The sequence below is a fragment of the Watersipora subatra genome, chromosome 3, assembly GCF_963576615.1.
Source record: "Watersipora subatra chromosome 3, tzWatSuba1.1, whole genome shotgun sequence".
Taxonomy (NCBI): domain Eukaryota; kingdom Metazoa; phylum Bryozoa; class Gymnolaemata; order Cheilostomatida; family Watersiporidae; genus Watersipora; species Watersipora subatra.
Window position 1 is genome coordinate 53,809,709 of NC_088710.1, and position 22,700 is coordinate 53,832,408.

General features: G+C 39.6%; 32 non-coding genes across 32 annotated transcripts; all 32 read left to right on the forward strand.

Moving 5' to 3' along the window:
- Window positions 1-326: 326 nt before the first annotated feature.
- Window positions 327-399, forward strand: Trnak-uuu (transfer RNA lysine (anticodon UUU)). The gene has a single exon. It is a non-coding gene; the product is annotated as a tRNA-Lys (tRNA).
- Window positions 400-587: 188 nt separating this feature from the next.
- Trnak-uuu (transfer RNA lysine (anticodon UUU)) lies at window positions 588-660 on the forward strand. Its single transcript has one exon. It is a non-coding gene; the product is annotated as a tRNA-Lys (tRNA).
- Window positions 661-1,102: 442 nt separating this feature from the next.
- Window positions 1,103-1,175, forward strand: Trnak-uuu (transfer RNA lysine (anticodon UUU)). Its single transcript has one exon. It is a non-coding gene; the product is annotated as a tRNA-Lys (tRNA).
- Window positions 1,176-2,148: 973 nt separating this feature from the next.
- On the forward strand, window positions 2,149-2,221 carry Trnak-uuu (transfer RNA lysine (anticodon UUU)). The gene has a single exon. It is a non-coding gene; the product is annotated as a tRNA-Lys (tRNA).
- Window positions 2,222-3,085: 864 nt separating this feature from the next.
- Trnak-uuu (transfer RNA lysine (anticodon UUU)) lies at window positions 3,086-3,158 on the forward strand. Its single transcript has one exon. It is a non-coding gene; the product is annotated as a tRNA-Lys (tRNA).
- Window positions 3,159-3,862: 704 nt separating this feature from the next.
- On the forward strand, window positions 3,863-3,935 carry Trnak-uuu (transfer RNA lysine (anticodon UUU)). The gene has a single exon. It is a non-coding gene; the product is annotated as a tRNA-Lys (tRNA).
- Window positions 3,936-4,380: 445 nt separating this feature from the next.
- Trnak-uuu (transfer RNA lysine (anticodon UUU)) lies at window positions 4,381-4,453 on the forward strand. Its single transcript has one exon. It is a non-coding gene; the product is annotated as a tRNA-Lys (tRNA).
- A 188-nt stretch (window positions 4,454-4,641) lies between these two features.
- On the forward strand, window positions 4,642-4,714 carry Trnak-uuu (transfer RNA lysine (anticodon UUU)). Its single transcript has one exon. It is a non-coding gene; the product is annotated as a tRNA-Lys (tRNA).
- Window positions 4,715-6,723: 2,009 nt separating this feature from the next.
- Trnak-uuu (transfer RNA lysine (anticodon UUU)) lies at window positions 6,724-6,796 on the forward strand. Its single transcript has one exon. It is a non-coding gene; the product is annotated as a tRNA-Lys (tRNA).
- A 704-nt stretch (window positions 6,797-7,500) lies between these two features.
- Window positions 7,501-7,573, forward strand: Trnak-uuu (transfer RNA lysine (anticodon UUU)). The gene has a single exon. It is a non-coding gene; the product is annotated as a tRNA-Lys (tRNA).
- Window positions 7,574-7,916: 343 nt separating this feature from the next.
- Trnak-uuu (transfer RNA lysine (anticodon UUU)) lies at window positions 7,917-7,989 on the forward strand. Its single transcript has one exon. It is a non-coding gene; the product is annotated as a tRNA-Lys (tRNA).
- A 449-nt stretch (window positions 7,990-8,438) lies between these two features.
- On the forward strand, window positions 8,439-8,511 carry Trnak-uuu (transfer RNA lysine (anticodon UUU)). The gene has a single exon. It is a non-coding gene; the product is annotated as a tRNA-Lys (tRNA).
- A 188-nt stretch (window positions 8,512-8,699) lies between these two features.
- Trnak-uuu (transfer RNA lysine (anticodon UUU)) lies at window positions 8,700-8,772 on the forward strand. The gene has a single exon. It is a non-coding gene; the product is annotated as a tRNA-Lys (tRNA).
- Window positions 8,773-10,258: 1,486 nt separating this feature from the next.
- On the forward strand, window positions 10,259-10,331 carry Trnak-uuu (transfer RNA lysine (anticodon UUU)). Its single transcript has one exon. It is a non-coding gene; the product is annotated as a tRNA-Lys (tRNA).
- Window positions 10,332-10,674: 343 nt separating this feature from the next.
- Trnak-uuu (transfer RNA lysine (anticodon UUU)) lies at window positions 10,675-10,747 on the forward strand. Its single transcript has one exon. It is a non-coding gene; the product is annotated as a tRNA-Lys (tRNA).
- Window positions 10,748-11,196: 449 nt separating this feature from the next.
- Window positions 11,197-11,269, forward strand: Trnak-uuu (transfer RNA lysine (anticodon UUU)). Its single transcript has one exon. It is a non-coding gene; the product is annotated as a tRNA-Lys (tRNA).
- Window positions 11,270-11,457: 188 nt separating this feature from the next.
- On the forward strand, window positions 11,458-11,530 carry Trnak-uuu (transfer RNA lysine (anticodon UUU)). Its single transcript has one exon. It is a non-coding gene; the product is annotated as a tRNA-Lys (tRNA).
- A 449-nt stretch (window positions 11,531-11,979) lies between these two features.
- Window positions 11,980-12,052, forward strand: Trnak-uuu (transfer RNA lysine (anticodon UUU)). Its single transcript has one exon. It is a non-coding gene; the product is annotated as a tRNA-Lys (tRNA).
- A 964-nt stretch (window positions 12,053-13,016) lies between these two features.
- Trnak-uuu (transfer RNA lysine (anticodon UUU)) lies at window positions 13,017-13,089 on the forward strand. The gene has a single exon. It is a non-coding gene; the product is annotated as a tRNA-Lys (tRNA).
- Window positions 13,090-13,432: 343 nt separating this feature from the next.
- On the forward strand, window positions 13,433-13,505 carry Trnak-uuu (transfer RNA lysine (anticodon UUU)). The gene has a single exon. It is a non-coding gene; the product is annotated as a tRNA-Lys (tRNA).
- A 710-nt stretch (window positions 13,506-14,215) lies between these two features.
- Window positions 14,216-14,288, forward strand: Trnak-uuu (transfer RNA lysine (anticodon UUU)). The gene has a single exon. It is a non-coding gene; the product is annotated as a tRNA-Lys (tRNA).
- Window positions 14,289-15,152: 864 nt separating this feature from the next.
- Window positions 15,153-15,225, forward strand: Trnak-uuu (transfer RNA lysine (anticodon UUU)). The gene has a single exon. It is a non-coding gene; the product is annotated as a tRNA-Lys (tRNA).
- A 445-nt stretch (window positions 15,226-15,670) lies between these two features.
- Trnak-uuu (transfer RNA lysine (anticodon UUU)) lies at window positions 15,671-15,743 on the forward strand. Its single transcript has one exon. It is a non-coding gene; the product is annotated as a tRNA-Lys (tRNA).
- A 188-nt stretch (window positions 15,744-15,931) lies between these two features.
- Window positions 15,932-16,004, forward strand: Trnak-uuu (transfer RNA lysine (anticodon UUU)). The gene has a single exon. It is a non-coding gene; the product is annotated as a tRNA-Lys (tRNA).
- A 2,009-nt stretch (window positions 16,005-18,013) lies between these two features.
- Window positions 18,014-18,086, forward strand: Trnak-uuu (transfer RNA lysine (anticodon UUU)). Its single transcript has one exon. It is a non-coding gene; the product is annotated as a tRNA-Lys (tRNA).
- Window positions 18,087-18,790: 704 nt separating this feature from the next.
- Window positions 18,791-18,863, forward strand: Trnak-uuu (transfer RNA lysine (anticodon UUU)). Its single transcript has one exon. It is a non-coding gene; the product is annotated as a tRNA-Lys (tRNA).
- Window positions 18,864-19,206: 343 nt separating this feature from the next.
- Window positions 19,207-19,279, forward strand: Trnak-uuu (transfer RNA lysine (anticodon UUU)). The gene has a single exon. It is a non-coding gene; the product is annotated as a tRNA-Lys (tRNA).
- A 449-nt stretch (window positions 19,280-19,728) lies between these two features.
- Trnak-uuu (transfer RNA lysine (anticodon UUU)) lies at window positions 19,729-19,801 on the forward strand. Its single transcript has one exon. It is a non-coding gene; the product is annotated as a tRNA-Lys (tRNA).
- Window positions 19,802-19,989: 188 nt separating this feature from the next.
- Window positions 19,990-20,062, forward strand: Trnak-uuu (transfer RNA lysine (anticodon UUU)). Its single transcript has one exon. It is a non-coding gene; the product is annotated as a tRNA-Lys (tRNA).
- A 1,486-nt stretch (window positions 20,063-21,548) lies between these two features.
- Trnak-uuu (transfer RNA lysine (anticodon UUU)) lies at window positions 21,549-21,621 on the forward strand. The gene has a single exon. It is a non-coding gene; the product is annotated as a tRNA-Lys (tRNA).
- A 343-nt stretch (window positions 21,622-21,964) lies between these two features.
- Window positions 21,965-22,037, forward strand: Trnak-uuu (transfer RNA lysine (anticodon UUU)). Its single transcript has one exon. It is a non-coding gene; the product is annotated as a tRNA-Lys (tRNA).
- Window positions 22,038-22,486: 449 nt separating this feature from the next.
- Trnak-uuu (transfer RNA lysine (anticodon UUU)) lies at window positions 22,487-22,559 on the forward strand. The gene has a single exon. It is a non-coding gene; the product is annotated as a tRNA-Lys (tRNA).
- The last annotated feature ends 141 nt before the right edge of the window (window positions 22,560-22,700 follow it).

Here is a 22,700-nt window from a genome sequence, read left to right on the forward strand (position 1 = left end):
AATACAGTCTTTATGAAAAATAAATCAAGTCAGATCGATTCTGATGGCTCGATTGATGCAATGAGCAGCCAGGATAGATCAATGAGTAGAGCATCTGACTTTTGATCTTATCATCCAGGGTTAAAGTCCTGTTTTGGGTGTTATATCTTTTTCGTCATTTTGTGTGGATTCTCCCTTCGTGAAAACAGAAAAGCACATTTTGGTAGTTGTGAAAATCAGTGAGAAAGTGCATAGAGCTTCTTGTCGAGATATGAATTAAAATACAGTCTTTATGGAAAATAAATCAAGTCAGATTGATTCTGATGGCTCGAATGATGTAATGAGCAGCCCGGATAGCTCAGTCGGTAGAGCATCAGACTTTTAATCTGAGGGTCCAAGGTTCGAGTCCCTGTTTGGGCTGTATACCTGTTTTTTCATTTTGTGTGGATTCTCCCTTTGTTAAAGCAACAAAACATAACATGGTTGTTGCGAAATTTAGTCATAATGCGCCAAAAGCCTCTCGTTTAATTATGAGTTAACACGCAGGTTTTATCGAACAAAAGTCTAGGTAGATCGATTCTGAAGGCTCAATTTTAATATAATGAGCAGCCCGGATAGCTCAGTCGGTAGAGCATCAGACTTTTAATCTGAGGGTCCAGGGTTCGAGTCCCTGTTTGGGCGGTAGACTTGTTTTTTCATTATTTGTGGATTCTCCCTTTGTAAAAACAAGAAAGCGTAACATGGTTGTTGCGAAATTTAGTCATAAAGCGCAAAAAGCCTCTCGTTCAATTATGAATCAATACGCAGGTTTTATGGAACAAAAGTAAAAGCAGATCGATTCTGATGGCTCAATTTTAGTATAATGAGCAGCCCGAATAGCTCAGTCGGTAGAGCATCAGACTTTATGGTCCAAGGTTCGAGTCCCTGTTTGGGCTGTATACCTGTTTTTTCATTTTGTGTGGATTCTCCCTTTGTTAAAGCAACAAAACATAACATGGTTGTTGTGAAATTTAGTCATAATGCGCCAAACGCCTCTCGTTTAATTATGAATTAACACGCAGGTTTTATCGAACAAAAGTCTAGGTAGATCGATTCTGATGGCTCAATTTTAATATAATGAGCAGCCCGGATAGCTCAGTCGGTAGAGCATCAGACTTTTAATCTGAGGGTCCAGGGTTCGAGTCCCTGTTTGGGCGGCTTACTCGTTTTTTTCATTTTGTATGGATTCTCCCTTTGTAAAAACACCAAAGCATAACATGGTTGTTGTGAAATTTAGTCATAAAGCGCCAAGAGCCTCTCGTTTAATTATGAATTAACACGCAGGCTTTATCGAACAAAAGTCTAAGCAGATCGATTCTGATGGCTCAATTTTAGTATAATGAGCAGCCCGGATAGCTCAGTCGGTAGAGCATCAGACTTTTAATCTGAGGGTCCAGGGTTAGAGTCCCTGCTTGGGCGGTATACCTGTTTTGTCATTTTGAGTGAATTCTCCATTTGTAAAAACAAAAAAGCATATTTTGGTTGGTGCGAAAGTTAGTTATAAAGCGCGCAGTGCCTCTCAATTAATTATGAATTAACACGCAGGCTTTATGGAACATAGATTAAGGCAGATCGATTCTGATGGCTAAATATTAATATAATGAGCAGTCTGGATAGCTCAGTCGGTAGAGCATCAGACTTTTAACCTGAGGGTCCAGGGTTCGAGTCCCTGTTTGGGCGGCTTACTTGTTTTTTTCATTTTGTATGGATTCTCCCTTTGTAAAAACACCAAAGCATAACATGGTTGTTGTGAAATTTAGTCATAAAGCGCCAAGAGCCTCTCGTTTAATTATGAATTAACACGCAGGCTTTATCGAACAAAAGTCTAAGCATATCGATTCTGATGGCTCATATTTAATATAATGAGCAGCCCGGATAGCTCAGTCGGTAGAGCATCAGACATTTAATCTGAGGGTCCAGGGTTCGAGTCCTTGTTTGGGTGGCATACCTGTTTATTCATTTTGTGTGGATTCTCCCTTTGTAAAAACAACAAAGCATAACATGGTTGTTGTGAAATTTAGTCATAAAGCGCCAAGAGCCTCTCGTTTAATTATGAACTAACACGCAGGCTTTATCGAACAAAAGTCTAGGCGGATCGATTCTGATGGCTCAATTTTAATATAACGAGCAGCCCGGATAGCTCAGTCGGTAGAGCATCAGACTTTTAATCTGAGGGTCCAGGGTCCGAGTCCCTGTTTGGGCGGCATACCTGTTTTCTCGTTTTTTGTGGATTATCTTATTGTAAAAACAAGAAAGCATATTTTGGTTGTTGCAAAAGTTAGTCATAAAGCGCACAGAGCCTCTCGTTTATTTATGACTTAACACGCAGGTTTTATCGAACAAAATTCTAGGCAGATCGATTCTGATGGCTCAATTTTAATATAATGAGCGGCGCGGATATCTCAGTCGGTAGAGCATCAGACTTTTAATCTGAGGGTCCAGGGTTCGAGTCCCTGTTTGGGCGGTATACTGGTTTTTTCATTATGTGTGGATTCTCCTTTTGTAAAAACAAAAGGAGAATCTGAGAGCTCGATAGATGCGATGAGCAGCCCGGATAGATCAATGAGTAGAGCATCTGACTTTTTGTTCTGATGATCCAGGGTTAAAGTCCTTGTTTGGGTGCTATATCTTTTTCGTCATTTTGTGTGGATTCTCCCTTCGTAAAAGCAGAAAAGCATATTTTGGTAGTTGTGAAAATCAGTGAGATAGTGCATAAAGCTTTTTGTCGAGATATAAATTAAAATACAGTCTTTATGGAAGATAAATCAAGTCAGATCGATTCTGATGGCTCGATTGATGTAATGAGCAGCCCGGATAGCTCAGTCGGTAGAGCATCAGAATTTTAATCTGAGGGTCCAGGGTTCGAGTCCCTGTTTGGGTGGTATAAGTGTTTTGTCGTTCTATGTGGATTCTTCCTTTCTAAAAACAAGAAAGCATATTTTACTAGTTGCGAAAATCAATCAGAACGCACGAAAAGCCTCTCATTGAATAATGAATTAACACACAGTCCTTAAGAAACATAAGGCAAGGGTGATCGATTCTGATGGCTCGATGGATGCGATGAGCAGCCCGGATGGATCAGTCGGTAGAGCATCAGACTTTTAATCTGAAGAACCAGGGTTCGAGTCCCTGTTTGGGCGGTATAAATGTTTTCTCAATTTGTGTGGATTCTTCCTTTCTAAAAACAAAAAATCATATTTTACTAGTTGCATAAATCAGTCAGAAAGCTTGAAAAGCATCTCGTTGAATAATGAAACAAAATACAGTCTTTATGAAAAATAAATCAAGGCAGATCAATTCTGATGGCTCGATTGATGCAATGAGCAGCCAGGATAGACCAATGAGTAGAGCATCTGACTTTTGATCTGATGATCCAGGGTTAAAGTCCTTGTTTGGGTGTTATATCTTTTTCGTCATTTTGTGTGGATTCTCCCTTCGTGAAAACAGAAAAGCACATTTTGGTAGTTGTGAAAATCAGTGAGATAGTGCATCGAGCTTTTTGTCGAGATATAAATTAAAATACAGTCTTTATGGAAGATAAATCAAGTCAGATCGATTCTGATGGCTCGATTGATGTAATGAGCAGCCCGGATAGCTCAGTCGGTAGAGCATCAGAATTTTAATCTGAGGGTCCAGGGTTCGAGTCCCTGTTTGGGTGGTATAAGTGTTTTGTCGTTCTATGTGGATTCTTCCTTTCTAAAAACAAGAAAGCATATTTTACTAGTTGCAAAAATCAATCAGAACGCACGAAAAGCCTCTCATTGAATAATGAATTAACACACAGTCCTTAAGAAACATAAGGCAAGGGTGATCGATTCTGATGGCTCGATGGATGCGATGAGCAGCCCGGATGGATCAGTCGGTAGAGCATCAGACTTTTAATCTGAAGAACCAGGGTTCGAGTCCCTGTTTGGGCGGTATAAATGTTTTCTCATTTTATGTGGATTCTTCCTTTCTAAAAACAAGAAATCATATTTTACTAGTTGCATAAATCAGTTAGAAAGCTTGAAAAGCATCTCGTTGAATAATGAAACAAAATACAGTCTTTATGAAAAATAAATCAAGGCAGATCGATTCTGATGGCTCGATTGATGCAATGAGCAGCCAGGATAGATCAATGAGTAGAGCATCTGACTCTTGATCTGATGATCCAGGGTTAAAGTCCTTGTTTGGGTGTTATATCTTTTTCGTCATTTTGTGTGGATTCTCCCTTCGTGAAAACAGAAAAGCACATTTTGGTAGTTGTGAAAATCAGTGAGAAAATGCATAGAGCTTCTTGTCGAGATATGAATTAAAATACAGTCTTTATGGAAAATAAATCAAGTCAGATTGATTCTGATGGCTCGAATGATGTAATGAGCAGCCCGGATAGCTCAGTCGGTAGAGCATCAGACTTTTAATCTGAGGGTCCAGGGTTCGAGTCCCTGTTTGGGCGGTATACCTGTTTTTTCATTTTGTGTGGATTCTCCCTTTGTTAAAGCAACAAAACATAACATGGTTGTTGTGAAATTTAGTCATAATGCGCCAAACGCCTCTCGTTTAATTATGAATTAACACGCAGGTTTTATCGAACAAAAGTCTAGGTAGATCGATTCTGATGGCTCAATTTTAATATAATGAGCAGCCCGGATAGCTCAGTCGGTAGAGCATCAGACTTTTAATCTGAGGGTCCAGGGTTCGAGACCCTGTTTGGGCGGCATACCAGTTTTTTCGTTTTATGTGGATTCTTTTCTTGTAAAAACAAGAAAGCATGTTTTGGTTGTTGCAAAAGTTAGTCATAAAGCGCACAGAGCTTCTCATTTAATTATGAATTAACACGCAGGCCTTATGGAACATAAATCAAAGCAGATCGATTTTGATAGCTCGATTGATGCGATGAGCAGCCTGAATAGATCAGTCGGGAAAGCGTCAGAATTTTACTCTGATAGTGCAGGGTTCGTGTATTGGTTTGGGCGGTATAAATGTTCTGTCATTTTGTGTGGATTCTTCTTTTCTAAAAACAAGAAGTCATATTTCGCTAGTGGCAAAACTGAGTCAGAAAGCATGAAACGCCTCTCATTGAATAATGAATTAACATACAGTCGTTATGAAACATAAATCAAGGCGAATCGATTCTGATGGTTCGATCTCAATGTAATGAGAAGCCCGGATCGCTCAGTCGGTAGAGCATCTGACTTTTGATCTGATGATCCAGGGTTAAAGTCCTTGTTTTGGTGTTACATCTTTTTCGCCTTTTTGTGTAGATTCTCCTTTCGTAAAAACAGGGTAGCATATTATGGTAGTTGCGAAAATCAGTCAGAAAGTGCATATAGCTTCTTATCGAGATTTGAATTAAAATACAGTCTTCATGAAAGATAACTCAAGTCAGATCGACTCTGATGGCTCGATTGATGTAATGAGCAGCCCGGGTAGTTCAGTCGGTAGAGCATCAGACTTTTAATCTGAGGGTCCAGGGTTCGAGACCCTGTTTGGGCGGCATACCGGTTTTTTCGTTTTATGTGGATTCTTTTTTTGTAAAAACAAGAAAGCATATTTTGGTTGTTACAAATGTTAGTCATAAAGCGCAGAGAGCCTCTCGTATATATACGAATTAACACGCAGGCTTTATGGAACATAAATCAAAGCAGATCGATTTTGATAGCTTGATTGATGCGATGAGCAGCCCGAATAGATCATTCGGTGGAGCATCAGACTTTTAATCTGAGGGTCCAGGGTTTGAGTCCTTGTTTGGGTGGTATACTTGTGTTTTTATTTGGTTTGAATTCTCCTTTTGTAAAAACAAGAAAGCGTATTTTACTAGTTGCGAAACTCAGTCAGAAAGCGCGAAAAGCCTCTCATTGAATAATGAATTAGCATACAGTTTTTGGGAAACATAAATCAAGGCGAATCGATTCTGATGGTTCGATCTCGATGTAATGAGAAGCCCGGAGAGCTCAGTCGGTAGAGGATCAGACTTTTAATCTGAGGGTCCAGGGTTCGAGTTTCTGTTTGGGCGGGATACTTGTTTTTTCATTTTGTGTCGATTTTCTCTTTGTAAAAACAAGAAAGCATAACATGGTTGTTGCGAAAGTTAGTCATGAAGCGCAAAGAGCCTCTCGTTTAATTATGAATTAACACGCAGGCTTTATGGAACAAAAGTCAAGGCAGATCGATTCTGATGGCTCAATTTTAATATAATATGCAGCCCGGACAGCTCAGTCGGTAGAGCATCCGACTTTTAATCTGAGGGTCCAGGGTTCGACTCCCGTTTTGGGCGGTGTACATGTTTTTTCATTTTGTGTCGATTTTCCCTTTGTAAAAGCAAGAAACCATATTTTGGTTGTTGTGAAAGTTAGTCATAAAGCGCACAGAGCCTCTCGTTTAATTATGAGTTAACACGCTGCGTTTATGGAACATAAATCAAAGCATATCGATTCTGATGGCTCAAATTTGATATAATGAGTAGGTTTGATAGCTCAAACGGTAGAGCATCAGACTTTTAATCTGAGGGACCAGGGTTCGAGTCCCTGTTTGTGTGGTATATCTATTTTGTCTTTTTTTTTTAATTCGCCCTTTGTAAAAAAAAGAAAGCATGTTTTACTGGTTGTGAAAATCAGTCAGAAAGCGCGAATAGCCTCTCATTGAATAATGAATTAACATACGGTCTTTGTGAAACATTAATCAAAGGGGATCGATTCTGATGGTTCGATCTCAATGTAATGAGAAGCCCGGATAGCTCAGTCGGTAGAGCATCAGACTTTTAATCTGATGGCCCAGGGTTCGAGTCCCTGTTCGGGCGGTATAAGTGTTTTGTCGTTCTATGTGGATTCTTCCTTTCTAAAAACAATAAAGCATATTTTACTAGTTGCGAAAATCAATCAGAACGCACGAAAAGCCTCTCATTGAATAATGAATTAACACGCAGGTTTTATGGAACTTAAGTCAAAGCATATCGATTCTGAGAGCTCGATTGATGTGATGAGCAGCCCGGATGGATCAGTCGGTAGAGCATCAGACTTTTAATCTGAGGGTCCGAGGTTCGAGTCCCTGTTTGGGTGGTATAAGTGTTTTGTCGTTCTATGTGGATTCTTCCTTTCTAAAAACAATAAAGCATATTTTACTAGTTGCGAAAATCAATCAGAACGCACGAAAAGCCTCTCATTGAATAATGAATTAACACGCAGGTTTTATGGAACTTAAGTCAAAGCATATCGATTCTGAGAGCTCGATTGATGTGATGAGCAGCCCGGATGGATCAGTCGGTAGAGCTTCAGACTTTTAATCTGAAGAACCAGGGTTCGAGTCCCTGTGTGGGCGGTATAAATGTTTTGTCATTTTAGGTGGATTCTTCCTTTCTAAAATTAAGAAAGCATATTTTACTAGTTGCGAAAATCAATCAGAACGCACGAAAAGCCTCTCATTGAATAAAGAATTAACACGCAGGTTTTATGGAACATAAGTCAAAGCATATCGATTCTGAGAGCTCGATTGATGCGATGAGCAGCCCGGATAGCTCAGTCGGTAGAGCATCAGACTTTTAATCTGAGGGTCCAGGGTTCGAGTCCCTGTTTGGGCGGTATACTTGTTTTTTCTTTATGTGTGGATTCTTCTTTTGTAAAAACAAAAGGAGAATCTGAGAGCTCGATTGATGCGATGAGCAGCCCGGATAGATCAATGAGTAGAGCATCTGACTTTTGATCTGATGATCCAGGGTTAAAGTCTTTGTTTGGGTGCTATATCTTTTTCGTCATTTTGTGTGGATTCTCCCTTCAAGAAAACAGAAAAGCATATTTTGGTAGTTGTGAAAATCAGTGAGAAAGTGCATAGAGCTTCTTTTCAAGATATGAATTAAAATACAGTCTTTATGGAAGATAAATCAAATCAGATCGATTCTGATGGCTCGATTGATGTAATGAGCAGCCCGGATAGCTCAGTCGGTAGAGCATCAGACTTTTAATCTGAGGTTCCAGGGTTCGAGTCCCTGTTTGGGCGGTATACTTGTTTTTTTCATTTTGTGTGGATTCTCCCTTTGTAAAAACAACAAAGCATAACATGGTTGTTGTGAAATTTAGTCATAAAGCGCCAAGAGCCTCTCGTTTAATTATGAATTAACACGGAGGTTTTATGGAACATAAATCAAAGCATATCGATTCTGAGAGCTCGATTGATGCGATGAGCAGCCCGAATAGATCAGTCGGTAGTGCGTCAGACTTTTAATCTGAAGGTCCAGGGTCCAAGTCCCTGTTTGGGCGGTATACTTGTTTTTTTCATTTTGTGTGGATTTTTCCTTTCTTAAAGCAACAAAACATAACATGGTTGTTGTGAAATTTAGTCATAATGCGCCAAAAGCCTCTCGTTTAATTATGAGTTAACACGCAGGTTTTATCGAACAAAAGTCTAGGTAGATCGATTCTGATGGCTCAATTTTAATATAATGAGCAGCCCGGATAGCTCAGTCGGTAGAGCATCAGACTTTTAATCTGAGGGTCCAGGGTTCGAGTCCCTGTTTGGCCGGTAGACTTGTTTTTTCATTTTGTGTGGATCCTCCCTTTGTTAAAGCAACAAAACATAACATGGTTGTTGTGAAATTTAGTCATAATGCGCCAAACGCCTCTCGTTTAATTATGAATTAACACGCAGGTTTTATCGAACAAAAGTCTAGGTAGATCGATTCTGATGGCTCAATTTTAATATAATGAGCAGCCCGGATAGCTCAGTTGGTAGAGCATCAGACTTTTAATCTGAGGGTCCAGGGTTCGAGTCCTTGTTTGGGCGGTATACTTGTTTTTTCATTATGTGTGGATTCTCCCTTTGTAAAAACAAGAAAGCGTAACATGGTTGTTGCGAAATTTAGTCATAAAGCGCAAAAAGCCTCTCGTTCAATTATGAATCAATACGCAGGTTTTATGGAACAAAAGTAAAAGCAGATCGATTCTGATGGCTCAATTTTAGTATAATGAGCAGCCCGGATAGCTCAGTCGGTAGATCATCAGACTTTTAATCTGAGGGTCCAGGGTTAGAGTCCCTGCTTGGGCGGTATACCTGTTTTGTCATTTTGAGTGAATTCTCCATTTGTAAAAACAAAAAAGCATATTTTGGTTGGTGCGAAAGTTAGTTATAAAGCGCGCAGTGCCTTTCAATTAATTATGAATTAACACGCAGGCTTTATGGAACATAGATCAAGGCAGATCGATTCTGATGGCTAAATATTAATATAATGAGCAACCTGGATAGCTCAGTCGGTAGAGCATCAGACCTTTAATCTGAGGGTCCAGGGTTCGAGTCCCTGTTTGGGTGGTATAAATGTTTTGTCGTTCTATGTGGATTCTTCCTTTCCAAAAAACAAGAAAGCATATTTTACTAGTTGCATAAATCAGTCAGAAAGCTTGAAAAGCCTCCCGTTGAATAATGAAATAACATACAGTCCTTAGGAAACATAAATCAAGGCAGATCGATTCTGATGGTTCGATTGACGCAATGAGCAGCCCGGATAGATCAATGAGTAGAGCATCTGACTTTTGATCTGATGATCCAGGGTTAAAGTCCTTGTTTGGGTGCTATATGTTTTTCGTCATTTTGTGTGGATTCTCCTTTCGTAAAAACAGAAAAGCATATTTTGGTAGTTGTGAAAATCAGTGAGATAGTGCATCGAGCTTTTTGTCGAGATATAAATTAAAATACAGTCTTTATGGAAGATAAATCAAGTCAGATCGATTCTGATGGCTCGATTGATGCAATGAGCAGCCCGGATAGCTCAGTCGGTAGAGCATCAGACTTTTAATCTGAGGGTCCGAGGTTCGAGTCCCTGTTTGGGTGGTATAAGTGTTTTGTCGTTCTATGTGGATTCTTCCTTTCTAAAAACAATAAAGCATATTTTACTAGTTGCGAAAATCAATCAGAACGCACGAAAAGCCTCTCATTGAATAATGAATTAACACGCAGGTTTTATGGAACTTAAGTCAAAGCATATCGATTCTGAGAGCTCGATTGATGTGATGAGCAGCCCGGATGGATCAGTCGGTAGAGCTTCAGACTTTTAATCTGAAGAACCAGGGTTCGAGTCCCTGTGTGGGCGGTATAAATGTTTTGTCATTTTAGGTGGATTCTTCCTTTCTAAAATTAAGAAAGCATATTTTACTAGTTGCGAAAATCAATCAGAACGCACGAAAAGCCTCTCATTGAATAAAGAATTAACACGCAGGTTTTATGGAACATAAGTCAAAGCATATCGATTCTGAGAGCTCGATTGATGCGATGAGCAGCCCGGATAGCTCAGTCGGTAGAGCATCAGACTTTTAATCTGAGGGTCCAGGGTTCGAGTCCCTGTTTGGGCGGTATACTTGTTTTTTCTTTATGTGTGGATTCTTCTTTTGTAAAAACAAAAGGAGAATCTGAGAGCTCGATTGATGCGATGAGCAGCCCGGATAGATCAATGAGTAGAGCATCTGACTTTTGATCTGATGATCCAGGGTTAAAGTCTTTGTTTGGGTGCTATATCTTTTTCGTCATTTTGTGTGGATTCTCCCTTCAAGAAAACAGAAAAGCATATTTTGGTAGTTGTGAAAATCAGTGAGAAAGTGCATAGAGCTTCTTTTCAAGATATGAATTAAAATACAGTCTTTATGGAAGATAAATCAAATCAGATCGATTCTGATGGCTCGATTGATGTAATGAGCAGCCCGGATAGCTCAGTCGGTAGAGCATCAGACTTTTAATCTGAGGTTCCAGGGTTCGAGTCCCTGTTTGGGCGGTATACTTGTTTTTTTCATTTTGTGTGGATTCTCCCTTTGTAAAAACAACAAAGCATAACATGGTTGTTGTGAAATTTAGTCATAAAGCGCCAAGAGCCTCTCGTTTAATTATGAATTAACACGGAGGTTTTATGGAACATAAATCAAAGCATATCGATTCTGAGAGCTCGATTGATGCGATGAGCAGCCCGAATAGATCAGTCGGTAGTGCGTCAGACTTTTAATCTGAAGGTCCAGGGTCCAAGTCCCTGTTTGGGCGGTATACTTGTTTTTTTCATTTTGTGTGGATTTTTCCTTTCTTAAAGCAACAAAACATAACATGGTTGTTGTGAAATTTAGTCATAATGCGCCAAAAGCCTCTCGTTTAATTATGAGTTAACACGCAGGTTTTATCGAACAAAAGTCTAGGTAGATCGATTCTGATGGCTCAATTTTAATATAATGAGCAGCCCGGATAGCTCAGTCGGTAGAGCATCAGACTTTTAATCTGAGGGTCCAGGGTTCGAGTCCCTGTTTGGCCGGTAGACTTGTTTTTTCATTTTGTGTGGATCCTCCCTTTGTTAAAGCAACAAAACATAACATGGTTGTTGTGAAATTTAGTCATAATGCGCCAAACGCCTCTCGTTTAATTATGAATTAACACGCAGGTTTTATCGAACAAAAGTCTAGGTAGATCGATTCTGATGGCTCAATTTTAATATAATGAGCAGCCCGGATAGCTCAGTTGGTAGAGCATCAGACTTTTAATCTGAGGGTCCAGGGTTCGAGTCCTTGTTTGGGCGGTATACTTGTTTTTTCATTATGTGTGGATTCTCCCTTTGTAAAAACAAGAAAGCGTAACATGGTTGTTGCGAAATTTAGTCATAAAGCGCAAAAAGCCTCTCGTTCAATTATGAATCAATACGCAGGTTTTATGGAACAAAAGTAAAAGCAGATCGATTCTGATGGCTCAATTTTAGTATAATGAGCAGCCCGGATAGCTCAGTCGGTAGATCATCAGACTTTTAATCTGAGGGTCCAGGGTTAGAGTCCCTGCTTGGGCGGTATACCTGTTTTGTCATTTTGAGTGAATTCTCCATTTGTAAAAACAAAAAAGCATATTTTGGTTGGTGCGAAAGTTAGTTATAAAGCGCGCAGTGCCTTTCAATTAATTATGAATTAACACGCAGGCTTTATGGAACATAGATCAAGGCAGATCGATTCTGATGGCTAAATATTAATATAATGAGCAACCTGGATAGCTCAGTCGGTAGAGCATCAGACTTTTAATCTGAGGGTCCAGGGTTCGAGTCCCTGTTTGGGTGGTATAAATGTTTTGTCGTTCTATGTGGATTCTTCCTTTCCAAAAAACAAGAAAGCATATTTTACTAGTTGCATAAATCAGTCAGAAAGCTTGAAAAGCCTCCCGTTGAATAATGAAATAACATACAGTCCTTAGGAAACATAAATCAAGGCAGATCGATTCTGATGGTTCGATTGACGCAATGAGCAGCCCGGATAGATCAATGAGTAGAGCATCTGACTTTTGATCTGATGATCCAGGGTTAAAGTCCTTGTTTGGGTGCTATATGTTTTTCGTCATTTTGTGTGGATTCTCCTTTCGTAAAAACAGAAAAGCATATTTTGGTAGTTGTGAAAATCAGTGAGATAGTGCATCGAGCTTTTTGTCGAGATATAAATTAAAATACAGTCTTTATGGAAGATAAATCAAGTCAGATCGATTCTGATGGCTCGATTGATGCAATGAGCAGCCCGGATAGCTCAGTCGGTAGAGCATCAGACTTTTAATCTGAGGGTCCGAGGTTCGAGTCCCTGTTTGGGTGGTATAAGTGTTTTGTCGTTCTATGTGGATTCTTCCTTTCTAAAAACAATAAAGCATATTTTACTAGTTGCGAAAATCAATCAGAACGCACGAAAAGCCTCTCATTGAATAATGAATTATTACGCAGGTTTTATGGAACTTAAGTCAAAGCATATCGATTCTGAGAGCTCGATTGATGTGATGAGCAGCCCGGATGGATCAGTCGGTAGAGCTTCAGACTTTTAATCTGAAGAACCAGGGTTCGAGTCCCTGTGTGGGCGGTATAAATGTTTTGTCATTTTAGGTGGATTCTTCCTTTCTAAAATTAAGAAAGCATATTTTACTAGTTGCGAAAATCAATCAGAACGCACGAAAAGCCTCTCATTGAATAAAGAATTAACACGCAGGTTTTATGGAACATAAGTCAAAGCATATCGATTCTGAGAGCTCGATTGATGCGATGAGCAGCCCGGATAGCTCTGTCGGTAGAGCATCAGACTTTTAATCTGAGGGTCCAGGGTTCGAGTCCCTGTTTGGGCGGTATACTTGTTTTTTCTTTATGTGTGGATTCTTCTTTTGTAAAAACAAAAGGAGAATCTGAGAGCTCGATTGATGCGATGAGCAGCCCGGATAGATCAATGAGTAGAGCATCTGACTTTTGATCTGATGATCCAGGGTTAAAGTCTTTGTTTGGGTGCTATATCTTTTTCGTCATTTTGTGTGGATTCTCCCTTCAAGAAAACAGAAAAGCACATTTTGGTAGTTGTGAAAATCAGTGAGAAAGTGCATAGAGCTTCTTGTCAAGATATGAATTAAAATACAGTCTTTATGGAAGATAAATCAAATCAGATCGATTCTGATGGTTCGATTGATGTAATGAGCAGCCCGGATAGCTCAGTCGGTAGAGCATCAGACTTTTAATCTGAGGGTCCAGGGTTCGAGTCCCTGTTTGGGCGGTATACTTGTTTTTTTCATTTTGTGTGGATTCTCCCTTTGTAAAAACAACAAAGCATAACATGGTTGTTGTGAAATTTAGTCATAAAGCGCCAAGAGCCTCTCGTTTAATTATGAATTAACACGCAGGTTTTATGGAACATAAATCAAAGCATATCGATTCTGAGAGCTCGATTGATGCGATGAGCAGCCCGAATAGATCAGTCGGTAGTGCGTCAGACTTTTAATCTGAAGGTCCAGGGTCCAAGTCCCTGTTTGGGCGGTATACTTGTTTTTTTCATTTTGTGTGGATTTTTCCTTTCTTAAAGCAACAAAACATAACATGGTTGTTGTGAAATTTAGTCATAATGCGCCAAAAGCCTCTCGTTTAATTATGAGTTAACACGCAGGTTTTATCGAACAAAAGTCTAGGTAGATCGATTCTGATGGCTCAATTTTAATATAATGAGCAGCCCGGATAGCTCAGTCGGTAGAGCATCAGACTTTTAATCTGAGGGTCCAGGGTTCGAGTCCTTGTTTGGGTGGCATACCTGTTTATTCATTTTGTGTGGATTCTCCCTTTGTAAAAACAACAAAGCATAACATGGTTGTTGTGAAATTTAGTCATAAAGCGCCAAGAGCCTCTCGTTTAATTATGAACTAACACGCAGGCTTTATCCAACAAAAGTCTAGGCAGATCGATTCTGATGGCTCAATTTTAATATAACGAGCAGCCCGGATAGCTCAGTCGGTAGAGCATCAGACTTTTAATCTGAGGGTCCAGGGTCCGAGTCCCTGTTTGGGCGGCATACCTGTTTTCTCGTTTTTTGTGGATTATCTTATTGTAAAAACAAGAAAGCATATTTTGGTTGTTGCAAAAGTTAGTCATAAAGCGCACAGAGCCTCTCGTTTATTTATGACTTAACACGCAGGTTTTATCGAACAAAATTCTAGGCAGATCGATTCTGATGGCTCAATTTTAATATAATGAGCGGCGCGGATAGCTCAGTCGGTAGAGCATCAGAATTTTAATCTGAGGGTCCAGGGTTCGAGTCCCTGTTTGGGCGGTATACTTGTTTTTTCATTATGTGTGGATTCTCCTTTTGTAAAAACAAAAGGAGAATCTGAGAGCTCGATTGATGCGATGAGCAGCCCGGATAGATCAATGAGTAGAGCATCTGACTTTTTGTTCTGATGATCCAGGGTTAAAGTCCTTGTTTGGGTGCTATATCTTTTTCGTCATTTTGTGTGGATTCTCCCTTCGTAAAAACAGAAAAGCATATTTTGGTAGTTGTGAAAATCAGTGAGATAGTGCATCGAGCTTTTTGTCGAGATATAAATTAAAATACAGTCTTTATGGAAGATAAATCAAGTCAGATCGATTCTGATGGCTCGATTGATGTAATGAGCAGCCCGGATAGCTCAGTCGGTAGAGCATCAGAATTTTAATCTGAGGGTCCAGGGTTCGAGTCCCTGTTTGGGTGGTATAAGTGTTTTGTCGTTCTATGTGGATTCTTCCTTTCTAAAAACAAGAAAGCATATTTTACTAGTTGCAAAAATCAATCAGAACGCACGAAAAGCCTCTCATTGAATAATGAATTAACACACAGTCCTTAAGAAACATAAGGCAAGGGTGATCGATTCTGATGGCTCGATGGATGCGATGAGCAGCCCGGATGGATCAGTCGGTAGAGCATCAGACTTTTAATCTGAAGAACCAGGGTTCGAGTCCCTGTTTGGGCGGTATAAATGTTTTCTCATTTTATGTGGATTCTTCCTTTCTAAAAACAAGAAATCATATTTTACTAGTTGCATAAATCAGTTAGAAAGCTTGAAAAGCATCTCGTTGAATAATGAAACAAAATACAGTCTTTATGAAAAATAAATCAAGGCAGATCGATTCTGATGGCTCGATTGATGCAATGAGCAGCCAGGATAGATCAATGAGTAGAGCATCTGACTCTTGATCTGATGATCCAGGGTTAAAGTCCTTGTTTGGGTGTTATATCTTTTTCGTCATTTTGTGTGGATTCTCCCTTCGTGAAAACAGAAAAGCACATTTTGGTAGTTGTGAAAATCAGTGAGAAAATGCATAGAGCTTCTTGTCGAGATATGAATTAAAATACAGTCTTTATGGAAAATAAATCAAGTCAGATTGATTCTGATGGCTCGAATGATGTAATGAGCAGCCCGGATAGCTCAGTCGGTAGAGCATCAGACTTTTAATCTGAGGGTCCAGGGTTCGAGTCCCTGTTTGGGCGGTATACCTGTTTTTTCATTTTGTGTGGATTCTCCCTTTGTTAAAGCAACAAAACATAACATGGTTGTTGTGAAATTTAGTCATAATGCGCCAAACGCCTCTCGTTTAATTATGAATTAACACGCAGGTTTTATCGAACAAAAGTCTAGGTAGATCGATTCTGATGGCTCAATTTTAATATAATGAGCAGCCCGGATAGCTCAGTCGGTAGAGCATCAGACTTTTAATCTGAGGGTCCAGGGTTCGAGACCCTGTTTGGGCGGCATACCAGTTTTTTCGTTTTATGTGGATTCTTTTCTTGTAAAAACAAGAAAGCATGTTTTGGTTGTTGCAAAAGTTAGTCATAAAGCGCACAGAGCTTCTCATTTAATTATGAATTAACACGCAGGCCTTATGGAACATAAATCAAAGCAGATCGATTTTGATAGCTCGATTGATGCGATGAGCAGCCTGAATAGATCAGTCGGGAAAGCGTCAGAATTTTACTCTGATAGTGCAGGGTTCGTGTATTGGTTTGGGCGGTATAAATGTTCTGTCATTTTGTGTGGATTCTTCTTTTCTAAAAACAAGAAGTCATATTTCGCTAGTGGCAAAACTGAGTCAGAAAGCATGAAACGCCTCTCATTGAATAATGAATTAACATACAGTCGTTATGAAACATAAATCAAGGCGAATCGATTCTGATGGTTCGATCTCAATGTAATGAGAAGCCCGGATCGCTCAGTCGGTAGAGCATCTGACTTTTGATCTGATGATCCAGGGTTAAAGTCCTTGTTTTGGTGTTACATCTTTTTCGCCTTTTTGTGTAGATTCTCCTTTCGTAAAAACAGGGTAGCATATTATGGTAGTTGCGAAAATCAGTCAGAAAGTGCATATAGCTTCTTATCGAGATTTGAATTAAAATACAGTCTTCATGAAAGATAACTCAAGTCAGATCGACTCTGATGGCTCGATTGATGTAATGAGCAGCCCGGGTAGTTCAGTCGGTAGAGCATCAGACTTTTAATCTGAGGGTCCAGGGTTCGAGACCCTGTTTGGGCGGCATACCGGTTTTTTCGTTTTATGTGGATTCTTTTTTTGTAAAAACAAGAAAGCATATTTTGGTTGTTACAAATGTTAGTCATAAAGCGCAGAGAGCCTCTCGTATATATACGAATTAACACGCAGGCTTTATGGAACATAAATCAAAGCAGATCGATTTTGATAGCTTGATTGATGCGATGAGCAGCCCGAATAGATCATTCGGTGGAGCATCAGACTTTTAATCTGAGGGTCCAGGGTTTGAGTCCTTGTTTGGGTGGTATACTTGTGTTTTTATTTGGTTTGAATTCTCCTTTTGTAAAAACAAGAAAGCGTATTTTACTAGTTGCGAAACTCAGTCAGAAAGCGCGAAAAGCCTCTCATTGAATAATGAATTAGCATACAGTTTTTGGGAAACATAAATCAAGGCGAATCGATTCTGATGGTTCGATCTCGATGTAATGAGAAGCCCGGAGAGCTCAGTCGGTAGAGGATCAGACTTTTAATCTGAGGGTCCAGGGTTCGAGTTTCTGTTTGGGCGGGATACTTGTTTTTTCATTTTGTGTCGATTTTCTCTTTGTAAAAACAAGAAAGCATAACATGGTTGTTGCGAAAGTTAGTCATGAAGCGCAAAGAGCCTCTCGTTTAATTATGAATTAACACGCAGGCTTTATGGAACAAAAGTCAAGGCAGATCGATTCTGATGGCTCAATTTTAATATAATATGCAGCCCGGACAGCTCAGTCGGTAGAGCATCCGACTTTTAATCTGAGGGTCCAGGGTTCGACTCCCGTTTTGGGCGGTGTACATGTTTTTTCATTTTGTGTCGATTTTCCCTTTGTAAAAGCAAGAAACCATATTTTGGTTGTTGTGAAAGTTAGTCATAAAGCGCACAGAGCCTCTCGTTTAATTATGAGTTAACACGCTGCGTTTATGGAACATAAATCAAAGCATATCGATTCTGATGGCTCAAATTTGATATAATGAGTAGGTTTGATAGCTCAAACGGTAGAGCATCAGACTTTTAATCTGAGGGACCAGGGTTCGAGTCCCTGTTTGTGTGGTATATCTATTTTGTCTTTTTTTTTTAATTCGCCCTTTGTAAAAAAAAGAAAGCATGTTTTACTGGTTGTGAAAATCAGTCAGAAAGCGCGAATAGCCTCTCATTGAATAATGAATTAACATACGGTCTTTGTGAAACATTAATCAAAGGGGATCGATTCTGATGGTTCGATCTCAATGTAATGAGAAGCCCGGATAGCTCAGTCGGTAGAGCATCAGACTTTTAATCTGATGGCCCAGGGTTCGAGTCCCTGTTCGGGCGGTATAAGTGTTTTGTCGTTCTATGTGGATTCTTCCTTTCTAAAAACAATAAAGCATATTTTACTAGTTGCGAAAATCAATCAGAACGCACGAAAAGCCTCTCATTGAATAATGAATTAACACGCAGGTTTTATGGAACTTAAGTCAAAGCATATCGATTCTGAGAGCTCGATTGATGTGATGAGCAGCCCGGATGGATCAGTCGGTAGAGCATCAGACTTTTAATCTGAGGGTCCGAGGTTCGAGTCCCTGTTTGGGTGGTATAAGTGTTTTGTCGTTCTATGTGGATTCTTCCTTTCTAAAAACAATAAAGCATATTTTACTAGTTGCGAAAATCAATCAGAACGCACGAAAAGCCTCTCATTGAATAATGAATTAACACGCAGGTTTTATGGAACTTAAGTCAAAGCATATCGATTCTGAGAGCTCGATTGATGTGATGAGCAGCCCGGATGGATCAGTCGGTAGAGCTTCAGACTTTTAATCTGAAGAACCAGGGTTCGAGTCCCTGTGTGGGCGGTATAAATGTTTTGTCATTTTAGGTGGATTCTTCCTTTCTAAAATTAAGAAAGCATATTTTACTAGTTGCGAAAATCAATCAGAACGCACGAAAAGCCTCTCATTGAATAAAGAATTAACACGCAGGTTTTATGGAACATAAGTCAAAGCATATCGATTCTGAGAGCTCGATTGATGCGATGAGCAGCCCGGATAGCTCAGTCGGTAGAGCATCAGACTTTTAATCTGAGGGTCCAGGGTTCGAGTCCCTGTTTGGGCGGTATACTTGTTTTTTCTTTATGTGTGGATTCTTCTTTTGTAAAAACAAAAGGAGAATCTGAGAGCTCGATTGATGCGATGAGCAGCCCGGATAGATCAATGAGTAGAGCATCTGACTTTTGATCTGATGATCCAGGGTTAAAGTCTTTGTTTGGGTGCTATATCTTTTTCGTCATTTTGTGTGGATTCTCCCTTCAAGAAAACAGAAAAGCATATTTTGGTAGTTGTGAAAATCAGTGAGAAAGTGCATAGAGCTTCTTTTCAAGATATGAATTAAAATACAGTCTTTATGGAAGATAAATCAAATCAGATCGATTCTGATGGCTCGATTGATGTAATGAGCAGCCCGGATAGCTCAGTCGGTAGAGCATCAGACTTTTAATCTGAGGTTCCAGGGTTCGAGTCCCTGTTTGGGCGGTATACTTGTTTTTTTCATTTTGTGTGGATTCTCCCTTTGTAAAAACAACAAAGCATAACATGGTTGTTGTGAAATTTAGTCATAAAGCGCCAAGAGCCTCTCGTTTAATTATGAATTAACACGGAGGTTTTATGGAACATAAATCAAAGCATATCGATTCTGAGAGCTCGATTGATGCGATGAGCAGCCCGAATAGATCAGTCGGTAGTGCGTCAGACTTTTAATCTGAAGGTCCAGGGTCCAAGTCCCTGTTTGGGCGGTATACTTGTTTTTTTCATTTTGTGTGGATTTTTCCTTTCTTAAAGCAACAAAACATAACATGGTTGTTGTGAAATTTAGTCATAATGCGCCAAAAGCCTCTCGTTTAATTATGAGTTAACACGCAGGTTTTATCGAACAAAAGTCTAGGTAGATCGATTCTGATGGCTCAATTTTAATATAATGAGCAGCCCGGATAGCTCAGTCGGTAGAGCATCAGACTTTTAATCTGAGGGTCCAGGGTTCGAGTCCCTGTTTGGCCGGTAGACTTGTTTTTTCATTTTGTGTGGATCCTCCCTTTGTTAAAGCAACAAAACATAACATGGTTGTTGTGAAATTTAGTCATAATGCGCCAAACGCCTCTCGTTTAATTATGAATTAACACGCAGGTTTTATCGAACAAAAGTCTAGGTAGATCGATTCTGATGGCTCAATTTTAATATAATGAGCAGCCCGGATAGCTCAGTTGGTAGAGCATCAGACTTTTAATCTGAGGGTCCAGGGTTCGAGTCCTTGTTTGGGCGGTATACTTGTTTTTTCATTATGTGTGGATTCTCCCTTTGTAAAAACAAGAAAGCGTAACATGGTTGTTGCGAAATTTAGTCATAAAGCGCAAAAAGCCTCTCGTTCAATTATGAATCAATACGCAGGTTTTATGGAACAAAAGTAAAAGCAGATCGATTCTGATGGCTCAATTTTAGTATAATGAGCAGCCCGGATAGCTCAGTCGGTAGATCATCAGACTTTTAATCTGAGGGTCCAGGGTTAGAGTCCCTGCTTGGGCGGTATACCTGTTTTGTCATTTTGAGTGAATTCTCCATTTGTAAAAACAAAAAAGCATATTTTGGTTGGTGCGAAAGTTAGTTATAAAGCGCGCAGTGCCTTTCAATTAATTATGAATTAACACGCAGGCTTTATGGAACATAGATCAAGGCAGATCGATTCTGATGGCTAAATATTAATATAATGAGCAACCTGGATAGCTCAGTCGGTAGAGCATCAGACCTTTAATCTGAGGGTCCAGGGTTCGAGTCCCTGTTTGGGTGGTATAAATGTTTTGTCGTTCTATGTGGATTCTTCCTTTCCAAAAAACAAGAAAGCATATTTTACTAGTTGCATAAATCAGTCAGAAAGCTTGAAAAGCCTCCCGTTGAATAATGAAATAACATACAGTCCTTAGGAAACATAAATCAAGGCAGATCGATTCTGATGGTTCGATTGACGCAATGAGCAGCCCGGATAGATCAATGAGTAGAGCATCTGACTTTTGATCTGATGATCCAGGGTTAAAGTCCTTGTTTGGGTGCTATATGTTTTTCGTCATTTTGTGTGGATTCTCCTTTCGTAAAAACAGAAAAGCATATTTTGGTAGTTGTGAAAATCAGTGAGATAGTGCATCGAGCTTTTTGTCGAGATATAAATTAAAATACAGTCTTTATGGAAGATAAATCAAGTCAGATCGATTCTGATGGCTCGATTGATGCAATGAGCAGCCCGGATAGCTCAGTCGGTAGAGCATCAGACTTTTAATCTGAGGGTCCGAGGTTCGAGTCCCTGTTTGGGTGGTATAAGTGTTTTGTCGTTCTATGTGGATTCTTCCTTTCTAAAAACAATAAAGCATATTTTACTAGTTGCGAAAATCAATCAGAACGCACGAAAAGCCTCTCATTGAATAATGAATTAACACGCAGGTTTTATGGAACTTAAGTCAAAGCATATCGATTCTGAGAGCTCGATTGATGTGATGAGCAGCCCGGATGGATCAGTCGGTAGAGCTTCAGACTTTTAATCTGAAGAACCAGGGTTCGAGTCCCTGTGTGGGCGGTATAAATGTTTTGTCATTTTAGGTGGATTCTTCCTTTCTAAAATTAAGAAAGCATATTTTACTAGTTGCGAAAATCAATCAGAACGCACGAAAAGCCTCTCATTGAATAAAGAATTAACACGCAGGTTTTATGGAACATAAGTCAAAGCATATCGATTCTGAGAGCTCGATTGATGCGATGAGCAGCCCGGATAGCTCAGTCGGTAGAGCATCAGACTTTTAATCTGAGGGTCCAGGGTTCGAGTCCCTGTTTGGGCGGTATACTTGTTTTTTCTTTATGTGTGGATTCTTCTTTTGTAAAAACAAAAGGAGAATCTGAGAGCTCGATTGATGCGATGAGCAGCCCGGATAGATCAATGAGTAGAGCATCTGACTTTTGATCTGATGATCCAGGGTTAAAGTCTTTGTTTGGGTGCTATATCTTTTTCGTCATTTTGTGTGGATTCTCCCTTCAAGAAAACAGAAAAGCATATTTTGGTAGTTGTGAAAATCAGTGAGAAAGTGCATAGAGCTTCTTTTCAAGATATGAATTAAAATACAGTCTTTATGGAAGATAAATCAAATCAGATCGATTCTGATGGCTCGATTGATGTAATGAGCAGCCCGGATAGCTCAGTTGGTAGAGCATCAGACTTTTAATCTGAGGTTCCAGGGTTCGAGTCCCTGTTTGGGCGGTATACTTGTTTTTTTCATTTTGTGTGGATTCTCCCTTTGTAAAAACAACAAAGCATAACATGGTTGTTGTGAAATTTAGTCATAAAGCGCCAAGAGCCTCTCGTTTAATTATGAATTAACACGGAGGTTTTATGGAACATAAATCAAAGCATATCGATTCTGAGAGCTCGATTGATGCGATGAGCAGCCCGAATAGATCAGTCGGTAGTGCGTCAGACTTTTAATCTGAAGGTCCAGGGTCCAAGTCCCTGTTTGGGCGGTATACTTGTTTTTTTCATTTTGTGTGGATTTTTCCTTTCTTAAAGCAACAAAACATAACATGGTTGTTGTGAAATTTAGTCATAATGCGCCAAAAGCCTCTCGTTTAATTATGAGTTAACACGCAGGTTTTATCGAACAAAAGTCTAGGTAGATCGATTCTGATGGCTCAATTTTAATATAATGAGCAGCCCGGATAGCTCAGTCGGTAGAGCATCAGACTTTTAATCTGAGGGTCCAGGGTTCGAGTCCCTGTTTGGCCGGTAGACTTGTTTTTTCATTTTGTGTGGATCCTCCCTTTGTTAAAGCAACAAAACATAACATGGTTGTTGTGAAATTTAGTCATAATGCGCCAAACGCCTCTCGTTTAATTATGAATTAACACGCAGGTTTTATCGAACAAA